Consider the following 14799-nt stretch of genomic DNA (forward strand, 5'->3'; position numbering starts at 1 on the left):
GGTATTACTCGCCGGCCTTCTGTCATTCCATCCCCGGTGGTGCCTTTGTTTCTCGAATACTCTATGGCTCCCCCTCCCAGGCAGCCTGAACCATTGGCCCTTCTGTTCTGCTGCTATGCAAGTTTAGGCTATTTAGTACTTCCAGATATCACATGCTTATTTAGGATAGTCACGTTTCCACTGTGAACCATTGGATTGTACCATCATGCACTTGGGTTCCATTGTACGTGTTATAGTTGTCAATTACCATTTGCACCTGCTGCCTGCTAGACCTCATATCCGTTGTATGTAACATGTAATTTTCCCATGGTTCATTGAAAGATTCCAAACACATGTCTTTCTGGGACACTCTTGCCCTCGTATATATATAACCCCTTAGAACCTGCATCGAGGCTTGGACTTGTACTCGCACCCGTACTTGTGTTGCAACATCCCTGCACTCACCTCCTGAGCGCCCAGATCTTCCTGTGTTCCAGTCCATGGTAAGCTTTGCACCTTGCACTCAGCTCCGAATCACACGGACCTTTAGCACTGAAGCCCTGCGCAAGCCTCATCCCTGCACTCATCTCCTGAGTCACCTGGAAACTCTCAGGGCCATATTTATACTCTGGTTGCGCCGTTTTTTTTTTACGCAAATCCGACGCAAAACTAACTCCATATTTATACTTTGGCGTTAGACGCGTCGAGCGCCAAAGATCTTGGAGTTTGCGTCATTTTTTAGCGTGGACACCTTCCTTGCGTTAATGATATGCAAGGTAGGCGTTCCCTACTAAAAAATGACTCAGAGGCATGTGCGTCGTATTTATACTCCCGGGCAAAAATGACGCCCGGGAGTGGGCGGGTCAAAAAAAATTACATCTACCCTCGTTAACGTCATTTTTTAACGCCTGCTCAGGGCAGGCGTTAAGGGACCTGTGAGCTCGGAAGGAGCCCAGAGGTGCCCTCCCATGCCCCCAGGGACACCCCCTGCCACCCTTGCCCACCCCAGGAGGACGCCCAAGGATGGAGGGACCCATCCCAAGGAAGTTAAGGTAAGTTCAGGTAAGTATTTTTTTTTTTTTTTTTGTGGCATAGGGGGGCCTGGTTTGTGCCCCCCTACATGCCACTATGCCCAATGACCATGCCCAGGGGACTTAAGTCCCCTGGGCATGGCCATTGGGCAAGGGGGCATGACTCCTGTCTTTGCTAAGACAGGAGTAATTTCAATGGGGGTTGGGAGTAAAAAAAAACGGCGCAAAACGGGTTGAGGCGAAAATTTTGCCTCAGCCTGACTTGCCCCATTTTTTGACACCCAAGCTCCATATTCCCCTACGCCGGCGCTGCCTGGTGTAAGTCATTTTTTTTTACGCACACCAGGCAGCTCCGCCGGCTAACGCCGGCTAACGTCATTAAATAAATACGGCGCCCGCATGGCGCTTCAGAATGGCGTTAGCCGGCGTTAAATTTTTTGACGCACAACTGCGTTGGCGCAGTTGTGCGTCAAAAGTATAAATATGGCCCTCAGTGCTGTAGTCTTTTGAGCCATCCGGATGACTCTTAGAGCCTGACTTCTGCAACGTTTTCTGTGTCTCCCTTCATGAGATACTCTTCTTGAGCTTCTTACACTGACTTACCGGCTGTCTATGAACACCAGCTAAAGTACTAGATAAGACTAAGGGCCAGATTTAAGGAAAAGTGGCGCAGCGCAGTGCTGCACTAAAATTGGTGGCAATGCGCTGTGTCACTTTAGAAATGCAGGGATGCACCATATTTAAGGGAATATGGCACACCCCTGCATTTCCCCCTGCGCTGGTGCAAAATATAGCTGCCGGCGCCAACGCAGGCATTCTTGCACCTTAGTGCAAGGATATCTGCATTGAGGGGTGTGATTGTTTATGTGCAGGAAGGTGTCCCTTCCTGCACATGAACAATCACAAATGGTGCTTTGGCACTTCTGTGTGTGCTGCACAATGCAAAAAACACAGCAGTGCCAAAGCGTCATTTTCAAATGATTGTTTATATGCAGTAAGGGACACATTCATGCATGTAAACAATCATTTCTGGCATTTTGCTCTTTCTATGCGTGCTGCAGAATGCCAGATATGATTGTTTATGCTTGCTGCAGAATGCAGCACGCATAGAAAAAGCAAAAAATGAGGAGGGATAAAAGTATTCCTCCTCGTTGCGCCCTGCTATCGACACCCCTAGGGGTGGCGTTAAATTTCTGGGGCTGCCTCAGGTTTATGAAATTTCATAAATCTGAGGCGGCGTCAAAATGCAATGGGTGTTGCTGTGGCACAGTGCTGCATGGGAAGGGGCCGTATTTACAAGGTGGGGTTAAGCCACAAAATGTGGAAATACAGCGCAGTGGTTAGCGCCACTGTAGCGACACAAAAAGTGACTTTCCTGTGGTGCTAGGGGCCTTTAAATACGTCCCTAAGTACTTTCCTTTCAGGTTAGTGTGCACTAATCCTTAATAGTAGTTGCAGGCCTGTCAACTTCTTCAAGACTCAACCTTGCTCCAGTATTTTCTCCGTAATTTCCTTCATCGCTCCTTGCTTGTCCAGGCTCCGAACCCTCTCTCAAAATGTTGGTGCTTTAACTGAGTGGCTCATGGACTAGAGTCTGAATTCTGAATGAACTTTGTAACTTCTGTCCATGTACTGAGTGTAACCTTGTTTTCTAGCATTCCTTGGGAGTGCCCCCGACTTCAACCTATGCACCGAGTGTAACCTTGTTTCTAGCATACTTTGGGAGTGTCCATGGCACCAGTCCATGTTTTGAGTACAACCTTGATAGTGTCAGTAACTCCAACCTTGTGCAGAGAGTAACCTTGTTCCAAGTATAACCTTGTTCCGAGAGTAACCTTGCTTTGATTACAACCTTGTTTTGAGTATAACCTTGTTCCAAGTGTAACCTGTGTACTAAGTACAACCCTGAGAGTGTTGGTAACTTGAACCCTGTGCTCAGTACAACCTTGTTCTAAGTATAACCTCGGTGCGAGTATAACCTATGTACTGAATGTAACCTATATCTGAAAGTAACCTGGTCTCTATCATACCATTAGAGTTTGTGTAAATTTCAACATATGTACCTAGAACAACCTAGCTTCTACTATCCCTTTGGAGTGCCCGACTCCAATCTATGTACCAAGTATAACCTTGGGAGTGTCAGTAACTCCAATCTATGTTCTGAGTTTACCCTGGAAGTGCCATAGACTCTAATCAGTATTTCAAGTTCTTCCTCAAGAGTCTCAGAAGATTCTCAAAGACTACCCGATTGTTCTGCTCTTATGCTGTGATTATGAAGAAACCAGTAAGTGTTGATTTTTAATTTGGTAATTGCCTCTTCTTGTTATTCCCAGTGTATTCCGTCTTCACGAAACCAGAGGTGCTGGTCCGGAAACGTTCACCTTTGTATACCCAAAAGGTACCAGGAGTGACAATCCTGTTAAGCAGACTAGTACCATCGCTGAGCAGGACCTGTACCACAAGTGTTCTTTTTCTTATTTTGACTCCCTCTCTGGAAGTCGGTGGATCTAGGTGTGCCATTCCCTAGGTCTGCATCTTCCTGAGAGGGAGTGGAGGTCCAGCATCGGCTCTAGTGTTATCCCCGCGGTTGGCACCAGTTAAATGCATGACACAGAAGTGACAATAGCTGTCATGCACCCTGGGATAACTGCTGCTGCAGTATCCAAATTAGGGTGGAAATCTGCAACTGGGTGCTATCAGTCACCATGGTATTGTGTCAGCACAAAGAAAGAGCACCCCTCTCTCTCATTACAGAGTAGGATAAATCCTTTGTCGTAATCAGGCACATTCAGGGCTGTGAATAACTACTGTGTTTGTTTTAGTTCTAGAAATAATCTTTGACACTCTCTAGACCAGGGCACTAGAACCCAGATGTCCTTCCTTGTCAATCATTGAAGGTGTTGAACTATGAGAAGAACATTTGGAATCCACTGACTGTAGTACCCCATCTTACCAAGGATTACCCTCAGCTCTCTCTTTGTATGGAGCGGTGCCATTTGTAACACAGCTGTCATTGTCATTCAAGAAAAAGTTCTTGTCCATTTCTCTAATTTGTGCCCTCAATAGGTTAGGCTGACAATATGGAGGTTTTGTGTGGGAGATCTTGTGTCCCATGGAAGCATTCTTTGGACGCAAAGCACCAACATTTTGAATGTAAATATGAATAAATATTGACTAACTTAGAATTGAGAAAAATGCAGATCAGAGATCTATAATAGTGAACCACTCTGCCGTGGCAGGGATCTTGGACAAAATCAAAGCAGGCTTGTACATTGGGGAACCTGGGAACCACTATATTGTTAATTGCTCTCGAATCTTGGACAATCCTTCAAGATATCCCAGTTTTTCACAGAGAAAGAAGACGGGTGTCACATGGGCTGAATCTACTATTCAGATAATATTCTGTCCCAACAAGCCTTGAATTATGGGACCAATTCCTGCCTCACCTTTTTGTGACAGTTTGTACTAGGGAATTTCTGGTAATCTTGTACACTCCCTCAAATGTGAGTGTACTGGCTGGGCACTGGGAAGCCATCCTATTTTTCCAACCTTCAGTGTCCAGCATCCATCTGGCACTGTATTGAGCAACATTTCAAACATTTTGTTTAATCCATAATGATCATATTCTGCATCATCATCATCATTAAAGTCATCACTTTGAATTATGCATCAGGATCGGGATTTTTGTACAAACAATCTCTCCAGAGTGCAATGCATGATACAATTCATTTTGCACAATAAATCCCTTCCCAATAAATTTACTGGGTAGGTTTAGCTGAGCAAAAATTAATAATGTTCTGTAACAGAACCAATAGTCAACAGGATGGGGTTTGAAATAAGATGAGTGACAACAGATTTGAAAATGCTGATTGCATTAATTTTCTTGACAGGTGGGGTGCTTCCATAGGTCTTAGAGTCAAACATGCAGCCCCAGAATCAACTGCAAAATCCCCACAACATCCAATCACTCTCCCTTTTACATTAGGCCTTCTTGATCTACTGGGAACTGTACATAGCTTGGCCCATCTGACACCGATGGAGCAGAAAAATGAGGAAATGCATCATTTAGCAAAGACATTGGCTGGATTGTGGAAATAATGGCAAATGGGGAGGAGAAGGAGCTGTTGGATAAAAGTGTGTTGGCACTACACCCAGGAAAATGTGAGCAGTAGATGGAGATAGGGTCTTTGGCATAGCTGGCGGGGCAAATTGGTGGTGTGGGACTCCCTCATGGACATTCCTCCTTCTTATTCTGGACACTTGTATCTCCAGTGTCTTAGATTTCTGCACCTGAAACATAGGTTATTTTGGGTTACCCTATCCCCGTGCACTTTTCCCCTTCCTTTTCATCAGCCACCAGCCCTCTTCCTCTACCCTCTCTGGGTTGGTGATTTTACACATACACTCCCATTACCTGCAGCACAAGCAGAGTCTGCCAGAAAACTTCAATTTGTACTACCATCAATTTATCCTTATCCTTCTTCTGTTTTTATTCAGGATTTTCAGTACAGTACAATGTCCATGCCAAGATTTACTCTATTGTTTTAGCTTGCCAACACATAACAGACTTTTGCATTTAAGTGCTCATATTGGGTCGCAGCCCAGTTACCAAAGGTAACACCTAGCTCAGCATTCCTCATTGACCTGCATCTTTAATTCCACTGTGCTGCTTGCACACTTGTATTTTGCATAATTTTGAATAATTTTGACCACTTTACACATTGCAGTGGTGCCCTTTCATTCGACTACTACATATCCTCCTTATACTTATTCATAAATACTGATGAGGGTTTAAAGCATTTGTACCACAGACTGAGGTTCGCTATCAGGACAATTTATAGACACTTTAAAACTGTCCCACAAATCCTTAGGCACTAAAATAGAAAGCAATGCATAGAGATATGCCCACACCAATTTTGACAGCTTTATCATCCTTTCTTCTGCCATTTACCTTTTTTTAGGGGGTACCTGATCCAAGGCACATGGATTTGTACCACTTGCACATCAGACCCGACACCTCTCTCAATGGTTATTCCTCTGTCAATTTAAGTAAATACATTTCTGGTATATCATCATCAACCTCCGTTGCCTGTTTTCTCTGCAACTCTTTACTCCACTCTCTCATCAAACCATCCACGTTCTGCCATTTCTTATCTTAACAACTCTGCAAACCAATGCTGCAATGTCACCAGTTTCTTTCTTCACCCCAGTCACACTCAGATTTAACGCAATAGACATATTCTTCTGTTGTGCAAATCTACTTTTAACTGTCCAGCTATTGTAACAACCTGATGATATGACACTCTCATTAGTCTGCTAGCATTTATTACCAAATGAATTAAATCATCTCCTCTCTCTCTTTTCAACCATTCAACATAATATTCTAATGGTTCTCTTTGCTTTTCCAAGAGTTTTCCGGCGCCGTTTTCTGCATATACGGCGGTGGTGATGACATTGAACAAATCTTCAACAAGTAAATCCTCATCGTCCTCTGGTCCCTCAGGAGCTAAAGGTGTCACCAAAGATGCATACAACTCTGTCTCATGGACTGTGTCCTCACGCCAACTTCTTTCTGTTTCTGAAAAGCCTATTTTTTTCATACCAGCAACACCATGCACAACTGTCCCACTACCTTGCTCTCATTGGCTTTATCTGTTGATCATTGTTCCCATTTGTTCAGCGCCTCATCCTCGGCCGAGGTGACTTGTTGCTCTCTTTCTTGCATTTCAAATGAACCATTCTTAGGAAATTACAATTTCAAGTCTTTCTTAGTAAGCTCATGCCATTTCCTTGACCACATTGACATCCTTTATCAACATTTAATGCACCAGTATTTCCATGGTGTTGGGGGGCAGTTCTGCCTCGTCTCACCTGTATTTGCTGTTACCATTACCCAGGACCTTCGGTGGGTAACCAACCATTTGTACACCTAGAGGGAACTCCCTCTTCTAAAACATTTTCACACTCACAGCTCTCAGAAAGAAGCCTGCCACAGTTAATTTACCTTACTTACCTGTAAGATTACCTAAGTAAGGGTAGTAAAGGTTTTCAGTCACATGTACTTCTAACTTTTAATGAGCTTTCATACTGTGAAGATCCTACCTATTCAGAAGACTCACTCATACACCTGAAGGGAATTGATACTCTCCTGAAGTAAAATACTAGCAACTTTCCTTCCGCATTCTGCCCATTTTGCATTCATTCCACAGGGATGAGAATAGGACAAAATTCTGGCCTGTCATTCACCTAAAACAGGTGACCTCACTGCTTCTACCTATTATACGCCAGTTACACTTATGCACCTCTTCCCCTACATTATGCCAATAGTCACTACCAAAGAACTTCTAGGGTTAGATGCATGCCATTCAGTGGAGTAACGCAAAATGATGGGCCCCCTGTAGAATATGATGAGGGACCCCCAAGTTTCCCATATTTCCCATATATTCATTGGCCTTGAGCTAAATGAACTCCCTTTGATTTTTTGGGGTCTTATGGAGACTTGGGGCCACCAACGCCACAGAGGTTATTGGTGCCATTGTCTCATTTAGCCTCGTTGGGCACCTGAGCAGAAGCCATACTATTAAGGGAATATCCTAGAACTGTCACAGCCATATCTTAAATAAATATTTGTTACCAGGATCTGTCTCTGAGAGTGAAGTTTATTCAGCTGAATGACATTGGAGCTCCTGCAAGATGTCTTTAAAAAAACTCTAAGCACAGATAATTATAGCCTTGTGCAGCTATGGGCATTTACTCAGGTTGCAGGCATAGAAAACAGATGGGCATTCATTATTCATGTAACATCTTTTTCCTGTACTTTTAATACCATTACACATTGCAGTAACAGTGCATTAGTTCCACTGCAGCTGCAACCTTGAGAGTAATTTGCAAATACTAGAATAAGACCAACCCATCTTACTTCTTTACTTTCCCATGCCATCCAGAGCGGAGATGAGCAAAATACCCTTAGCTGTTAGCTGCTAAAGCTCCTGCTTGACTGCATGACTCCGCAAGGTGGAGTCAGTTTAGTTTTTGCGTTTGCGGCCCCTGATCCCACAAATGCAAAGGTTTTCAACATGTATATTGCATTTTATTTTTCGCAAGTTATAAGCAGTTTTAATGCATTTAGCTTTAACGTTTTATCATAGATTATTGTAGGCCCTTTAAAAACAATTTTAGAATTTGAACAGCTCAAATAAAGGACACATTTGCTTTTTGCTTAGTGTTAATTGCCTTTTGTCACTTTCCAAAATGTCTTCCTGATTCAATACATTTCTCAAATTTAGAAGACAAGTGAAATTGGCCAATGATTTTGCACTCCGCCCCTTCATCACCACAGGGTAATGTTTTAGAACATTCCAATATGTGCTTAACAATTACACAAAATATTCACTTTGTTTAATATATGGAAAATGAATTTAATTAGTAATTTTTCTTTGTGTTATCCTTTTTAGTTGACAAAACGTCTCTATCGGATGCTGTGATATTTTCTCCTTTGTTGTTGTCGAATGAAATCAATTTAACACTTTGCTTAAATGCACCATTTAGAAATGGGGGTCTCTGGTTGGTAATCAGTTTGCACTCTGTCCAAGCAGGGACCCTCACTCTTGTCAGGGTAAGGGAGATACACAGCTCAGAAACCCCCTGCTCACCCCTTTGTAGCATGGCACTAACAGTCAGGCTTATCTCAGAAGCGAGGTGTAAAGTATTTTTACAATAATACACAGTAACGCAGTGAAAACACCACAATGGCACTCACCACTAATTTAGGGAAATATCCAATATTTATCTGAGTAAAACAAGACCAAAACAACAAACATCCAACATAGCCAAGCAAAGTTATGAATTTTCAAATATTAAACTCCATTATAGGGCTTAGAAACACAAATGCTTCAATTTGGTGTTATCACAGCATTGTAATGGAGTGGTTATCAACAATCTGACACCAATGGCGCCAGTAATGGAGCCATATGGACCCCCAGGTACAGTACCTTTGGTAACAAAGAAACAAGCAGGTGCACAGAGTCCGGGAGGTGAGGCGTCGCTGGATCTGGTGTGGGGTTGGTTTCTTACTGCAGAGCAGGGGAGGTAATGTGGCATCAGTGAGAAGCGTGGGTCCCTTACGTTCCGACGGGGTCAATGACCAGCAGGTCAAGACGCGGTGGGGCGACCTCAGGCGTTACTGTCACGCCACTGGGCTGCAGGTGTCGCGGCAGAGTCAGGAGTCGTGGACGTCAGTGACATGGCACTCGGGACTCACAAAGTCACAGGGCATCAGCAGGGCTATGGCGGCATCAGGCCTGCGATGTCAGGCGAGGTCATCGCACTCCAGCGGGGTCACGGCTTCGGTTGCAGGTGGTGTCACGGAGTCAGGCAGCGGCGTCTGTCCTGGTGTCGTCCGGAGTCGGTGTAACTGTTTTTTTCATTTATTTCATCCAGCTTTCACTCCCAGGGGCCCAGAGACTGGAGTAGGCACCAACTGGCGAGTTAGGATCCACAGCAAGTGAAACCAGAGGCTGGTAGGTGAAGTCTTTGCTGTCCCTGAGACTTTTTAACAGGAGGCAAACTCAGTCCAAGCCCTTGGAGACACTTCACAAGCAGGATTGCAGAAGAAAGAGTTCAGTCCTTTCCCTCTTTGGCAGGCACAGTTGCAGCAGGCCAGCACAGCAAGGCAACAGGCAGAGTAGTAGGTCCTCCTCAAGCATCAAGCTCTTCTCCTTGGCAGAGATTCCTCTTGATCCAGAAGTAATCTAAAGGTCTGGGGCTTTGGTTCCTGTACTAAAACTCATTTCTGTCTTTGAAGTAGGCAAACTTCAAAGGGAAGTCTCTGTTGTTCACAAGATCCTGCATTGCCCAGGCCTGGGCCCAGACACACTCAAGGGGGTCGGAGGCAGCATTGTATTAGGGCAGGCACAGCCCTTTCAGGTGTAAGTGTCAGCTCCTCCCTCCTCACTCTAGTCCAGGAGACTCATCAGGATATGTAGGACACTCCTCAACTCCCTTTGTGTCACTGTCGTAAGGGAATTCAGAAACAGCCAAACTGTAAGACTGACCCAGAAGTGGATTGCAAAGGCAGGCAGAGACACAGAAGGGTTAAGCAAGAAAATGCCCACTCTCTAAAAGTGGCATTTTAAAACAGACAATCTAGAAACCAATTCTACCAAAATATGTATTTTTATCTCTATCTGCTCCCAATGAGAAACTGCACTTAAAATATATTAATAGGCAGTCCCATGTTAGCCTATAGCCTTGCAAAAGAGAAAAACAAATTTGGCAGTATTTCACTATTAGGACATGTAAAACACACCAGTACATGTCCTAACTTTTAAATACACTGCACCCTGCCCATGGGGCTACCTATGGCCTAAAGTAGGGGTGACTTACATGTAGAAAAGGGATGGTTTGGGCCTGGCTAGTGGGTACACTTGCCAGGTCGAACTGGCAGTGCTAAACTGCACACACAGAGATTGCAGTGGCAGGTCTGAGACATGTTTACAGGGCTACTCATGTGGGTGGCACAATCAGTGCTTCAGGCCCACTAGTATCATTTGATTTCCAGGCCCTGGGCACCCATAGTGCACTTTCCTAGGGACTTATCAGTAAATCAAATATGCCAATCACGGAAACCAATTACCAATATCTTTTAAACAGAGAGCACTTGCACTTTAGCACTGGTTAGCAGTGGTAAAGTGCCCAGAGTATCAAAACCAGTAAAAACAAATTACAGCACAGGGTACAAAAACAGAGGGTCAGAAGCAAAAAAATACAGGGAGACCACGCCAAGAGTTGCCAGGTCTAACAGCACCTAACATCTCTTCTTCTCTCAGCTGACATTTTTTTTTACTTTGAACTATTCTGTGCACTCATAGTAATTGACTAAAAGGTAAGCTCCAAGATAAGGATGAAAGCTTTTCAGCTTGAATATCTGGTTTGATGAACAGATCCTGTAGCTGTATCCCAAAATATCCATTCTTTGTAGCAGAGTCTTTTCTCTACAGCTTCTGATGCTACACATGCTTGCCATGGGCAGCTGATAGCCAGGGGAGTAGTTTTAGCCATGGCTAACGTGGGGCTCCTTAAAACAGCACATGGCATGTACAGGTGCAGCTATGGAGGCATATGGGCATCATTCCTTTGCTGCCCCTGACCAAGGAATCTAAATTGAGCACCTTAGGTTACTTTGATTGATAAATCCGTGAGTCAGTGGACGTGAAAAAATGGTGTGACCCCCATGCCATGCTTTGCGGTCCAAGTTAAGGAAATAACGAAAAGGTCCCCAGAACTCTGGGAGAAAATTCCCAGTAAATCAGAGACATTTCTATTAAAAGTCCGTACCATTAAGGATGGGAACTCCAAGAAGCTAATTTTGAGTTTGGCAAATTGCACGCTGCCACCCTTTTGGGGTGGCGGAGGCCCTGCCTCTGTTCACATGGTAGGGGACCACCTGTTGAAATTTCCCCCCAGGCTTGACTGTGCATTCTTTCTCCAAAAGTCCTCCAACTGACACAGTGCCAGGACGCATTGGAAACATGGTGGTTGCTCTGTATTTATTTTGGATTTCAGAAACAAACTCCCAAAAGGTTTGCTTTTGAAATAAAATAAAAAAATTCCTTGAGCATCTGGGCCATTAATGCTTTCTTCTTTCCTTCTCATTCATTTTATCTACATCCAAAGAATGCCATTTATAATGTGTCCGCAGGGATGCACACAAATGAAAGGCATTATTCACTTGTGAAGACATTCAAGTGCTTTACCCAGCATTGAAACTTATGTCCTGCAGGCTATACATAGCAAACATATGAACCAACTGAACTATCTTACTAGGATTTGAAACAGATTACATGCAGTGCTGCACAGAAAGCACACTAACATTACAAGTTGCATGTAAAACAAATGTATAAATGCAGATGATCTGACCTGGCTAGCGGAGGATGGATGAGTTCAGGCTAGTGTGCTCCCACGTGGTCAGTAAAAGGAAAAGGGTCTGGTAAGCTTGCAGAATATCTCTGAGGAAGGACAGAGCAAGTTTTGGAAGATGAAGAGCCCACAACAGAGGACCATATTCTAATATTCTGATAGAGTGATAGTATGAATTTACATTTTGATGGCATGGTTATCATAATTGAACTGCTAAAATAATATTATTGAGTCTGTGGTCTATGATAATAATGATCAGATGAACGTCCTTGTTCACAAAGGTAAACTTACACATTAGATCTACTTGTGTGTAAATTTACTACTACATCCAGGAGAAACACTTATTTTGGGCATCCACGATTTCCGCTTGTAAAGTTTCTCCTAAGTGTAGACTTACATATCTCCACACTCTTTGTTCAGGTGGTGGAGACTCCCACATCGTAGTTTATGGCTATAAAGTTACTACTAGTAAATTTACTGTCATATTTGACAGTGAGCTTAATACTTACGCAAGGACAAAGACTCTCCTTCCCGGGCTCATTGACCTGCAGCATGTGCTAATGTTCTCGACATGTGTAGCAGAGCTGCATTACTTAGCTGGGTCACTTTATCTCTAAAAACTGAGGGCAACAAATCATATGAAGTTTTTCTTCAGTGAAGCTACGGACCTTCTTGTCTTGTCCCTCAGCCATTAGGTGGGATTTGGATTGTCAAAAGAGCAGCAGGATGCAGGAAGATGGTGTTCTTGGTGTTCTGATAAAAAGATAACTCAAAATGACTAGTAAATGGCTGACTTCTATATCCTTTATGTTATTTTTTGTTTGTTGCAGTAGGCATAGATGTACGACTCTGCCTCACATGCAGGACAAGGCTCCGTATTTAAAGGGGGCCTCACATATGTAGATTTTAAAAAAAAATAAGTAGAAATATATTTTTCTATTACTAGGAATGTTAAAGTAACTTGAAACAGAAGCTTAACATAAACAGTATTGTGTCAGCATGGTATTTAATAATGGTGTACTAGTCCACAGTTCATGGAAAAGATACTGTCCATTCCTTATTGTGCAGTAAATAAAGTAGTAGCTCAAGTGGAAAATGAGCTAACTAGATGATCCCTTGCTTGTATACTCTGACCTCTGTTCCATGTCCCACCCAGGGTACTTGGATGTGGCCGTAGGTCAGGGGTTATTTCTACACATAGTTTATGTGTGTGTGCTCTTTTGTATCTTCAATGAGGAAGTGTGTTTGGACATCTCTAGGGTGTGAGGAGCTGGGGACAGAGTGTGTTTCCAGTATCAACTGTAACAAAACATATGTTTCACTTTCAAATTGTATTGGAAATGTAATGCATTATGTATACATACATGCAGTGGTTGAAGACATTGTGGGGGTCATTTCCCGCCACATTTGCCCCAGCGGTGATAATACGCCAGGGCAGCGCTGCTTGCAGCGCTGGCCAGGGGATTACGAGTCCCCGTACCGCCAGGAAAAGGCTGGCGGTACGGGTAGTCGCAGGGTCCCTGGCATGGGCAGTGCAGGGGCCCCCTGACAGGGCCCCGTGCAGCTTTTCACTGTCTGCATAGCAGACAGTGAAAAGCGCGATGGGTGCAACTGCACCCGTCGCACAGCCGCAGCACCGCCGGCTCCATTTGGAGCCAGCTCCTGTGTTGCAGCCGAGATCCCTGCCGGCCCAGTGGGGATCTCAAAATGACTGCGGCGGGAGTGTGGCTGATTTGGCGGTCGCCCAGCAGTCAGATCTTGGCAGGCAGCTTCACCTGTGTGTCTATTGGGATTACAATGACTAACGTGTATGTTTGAGATGCTTTCTGCCATAGGCACCTGCAGACCCAGTGATATCTTCCTACTTACCAATCAGCCACATATCCTCGACATCTCCAGCAATGAACTGGCATGACTGATGTAAGATGTAGCTGTCTTGTGTGCTTCCGGGAAAGGCAGAGTACATATCAGTAAAGCACCCCCTGGCATTGCTAGCAGCTTGCACATTGATGGAATGCCAGTGGTAGTTGTTGTTGAAAAAACGTAATGTGGTAAAATGGCTGAAATGCCATGTGGGTACAATCAATGACCACCTAACACATGAAGGAAGTAGACAAAGACATACATTTCTGTTGCCAGGCGCTTTGTTTTCTCCATTGAGTGTGGCATGGCAACACTCGTCTGTTGATGCATCTCAGTGCCAGATGTAAGCAACGTGCCTATGTTGTAAAAGCTGAGCAGTGGCCATGAAATGGAGTGCAACCAGTATTTTGACATAGGCATGTACAGCCTGGGAACAGCCTGTAAATTACTCATGTCCCTGCCGCTTGTCTGCAACAATGTCAAGGATCACTTCAGGTAAAAAGTAGTATTTGGCAATGACTGCTTCCCTGGACATGCCAAAAATGTTGATCCTTTACCTGTAGACTTTCCCTTTCCTCCTCAAAAACCTGTTCCTCAAAATGAGGGGTAAAGCGACAGATTCACCAATATCCTGAAAGAAAAAAAAATGTTTGTGTGTGTGTGAGAACTCAGCACCAGCAAATTGAAGGTGAATGTCTCCAACTGTAGATTTGTGAATAGCATTTTGCAGTACGTGAGCAGTACAACTGTAGCACTATGTCACATACTACAAAATTCAGTTTGTGAATAGGCCCCAGAACATCTACGTCAGTGGTACCATTATCCACTGTATAGCTCTAAATAATTCAGCAGGTGTAGTGGCACTGGCTCCATGGGATTTGATGGGCCCACTTCATCCTAAATATTTGGGCCATTTTCCATGATTGCATTAGTGCCCTTAGAACCCACGCTTCTCCAATATCCAACTGTCCTAGTAATATTATAACATATCAGGGAATTTTATGTCCAC

This window comes from Pleurodeles waltl, chromosome 4_1, assembly GCF_031143425.1.
Source record: "Pleurodeles waltl isolate 20211129_DDA chromosome 4_1, aPleWal1.hap1.20221129, whole genome shotgun sequence".
NCBI classification, from domain to species: domain Eukaryota; kingdom Metazoa; phylum Chordata; class Amphibia; order Caudata; family Salamandridae; genus Pleurodeles; species Pleurodeles waltl.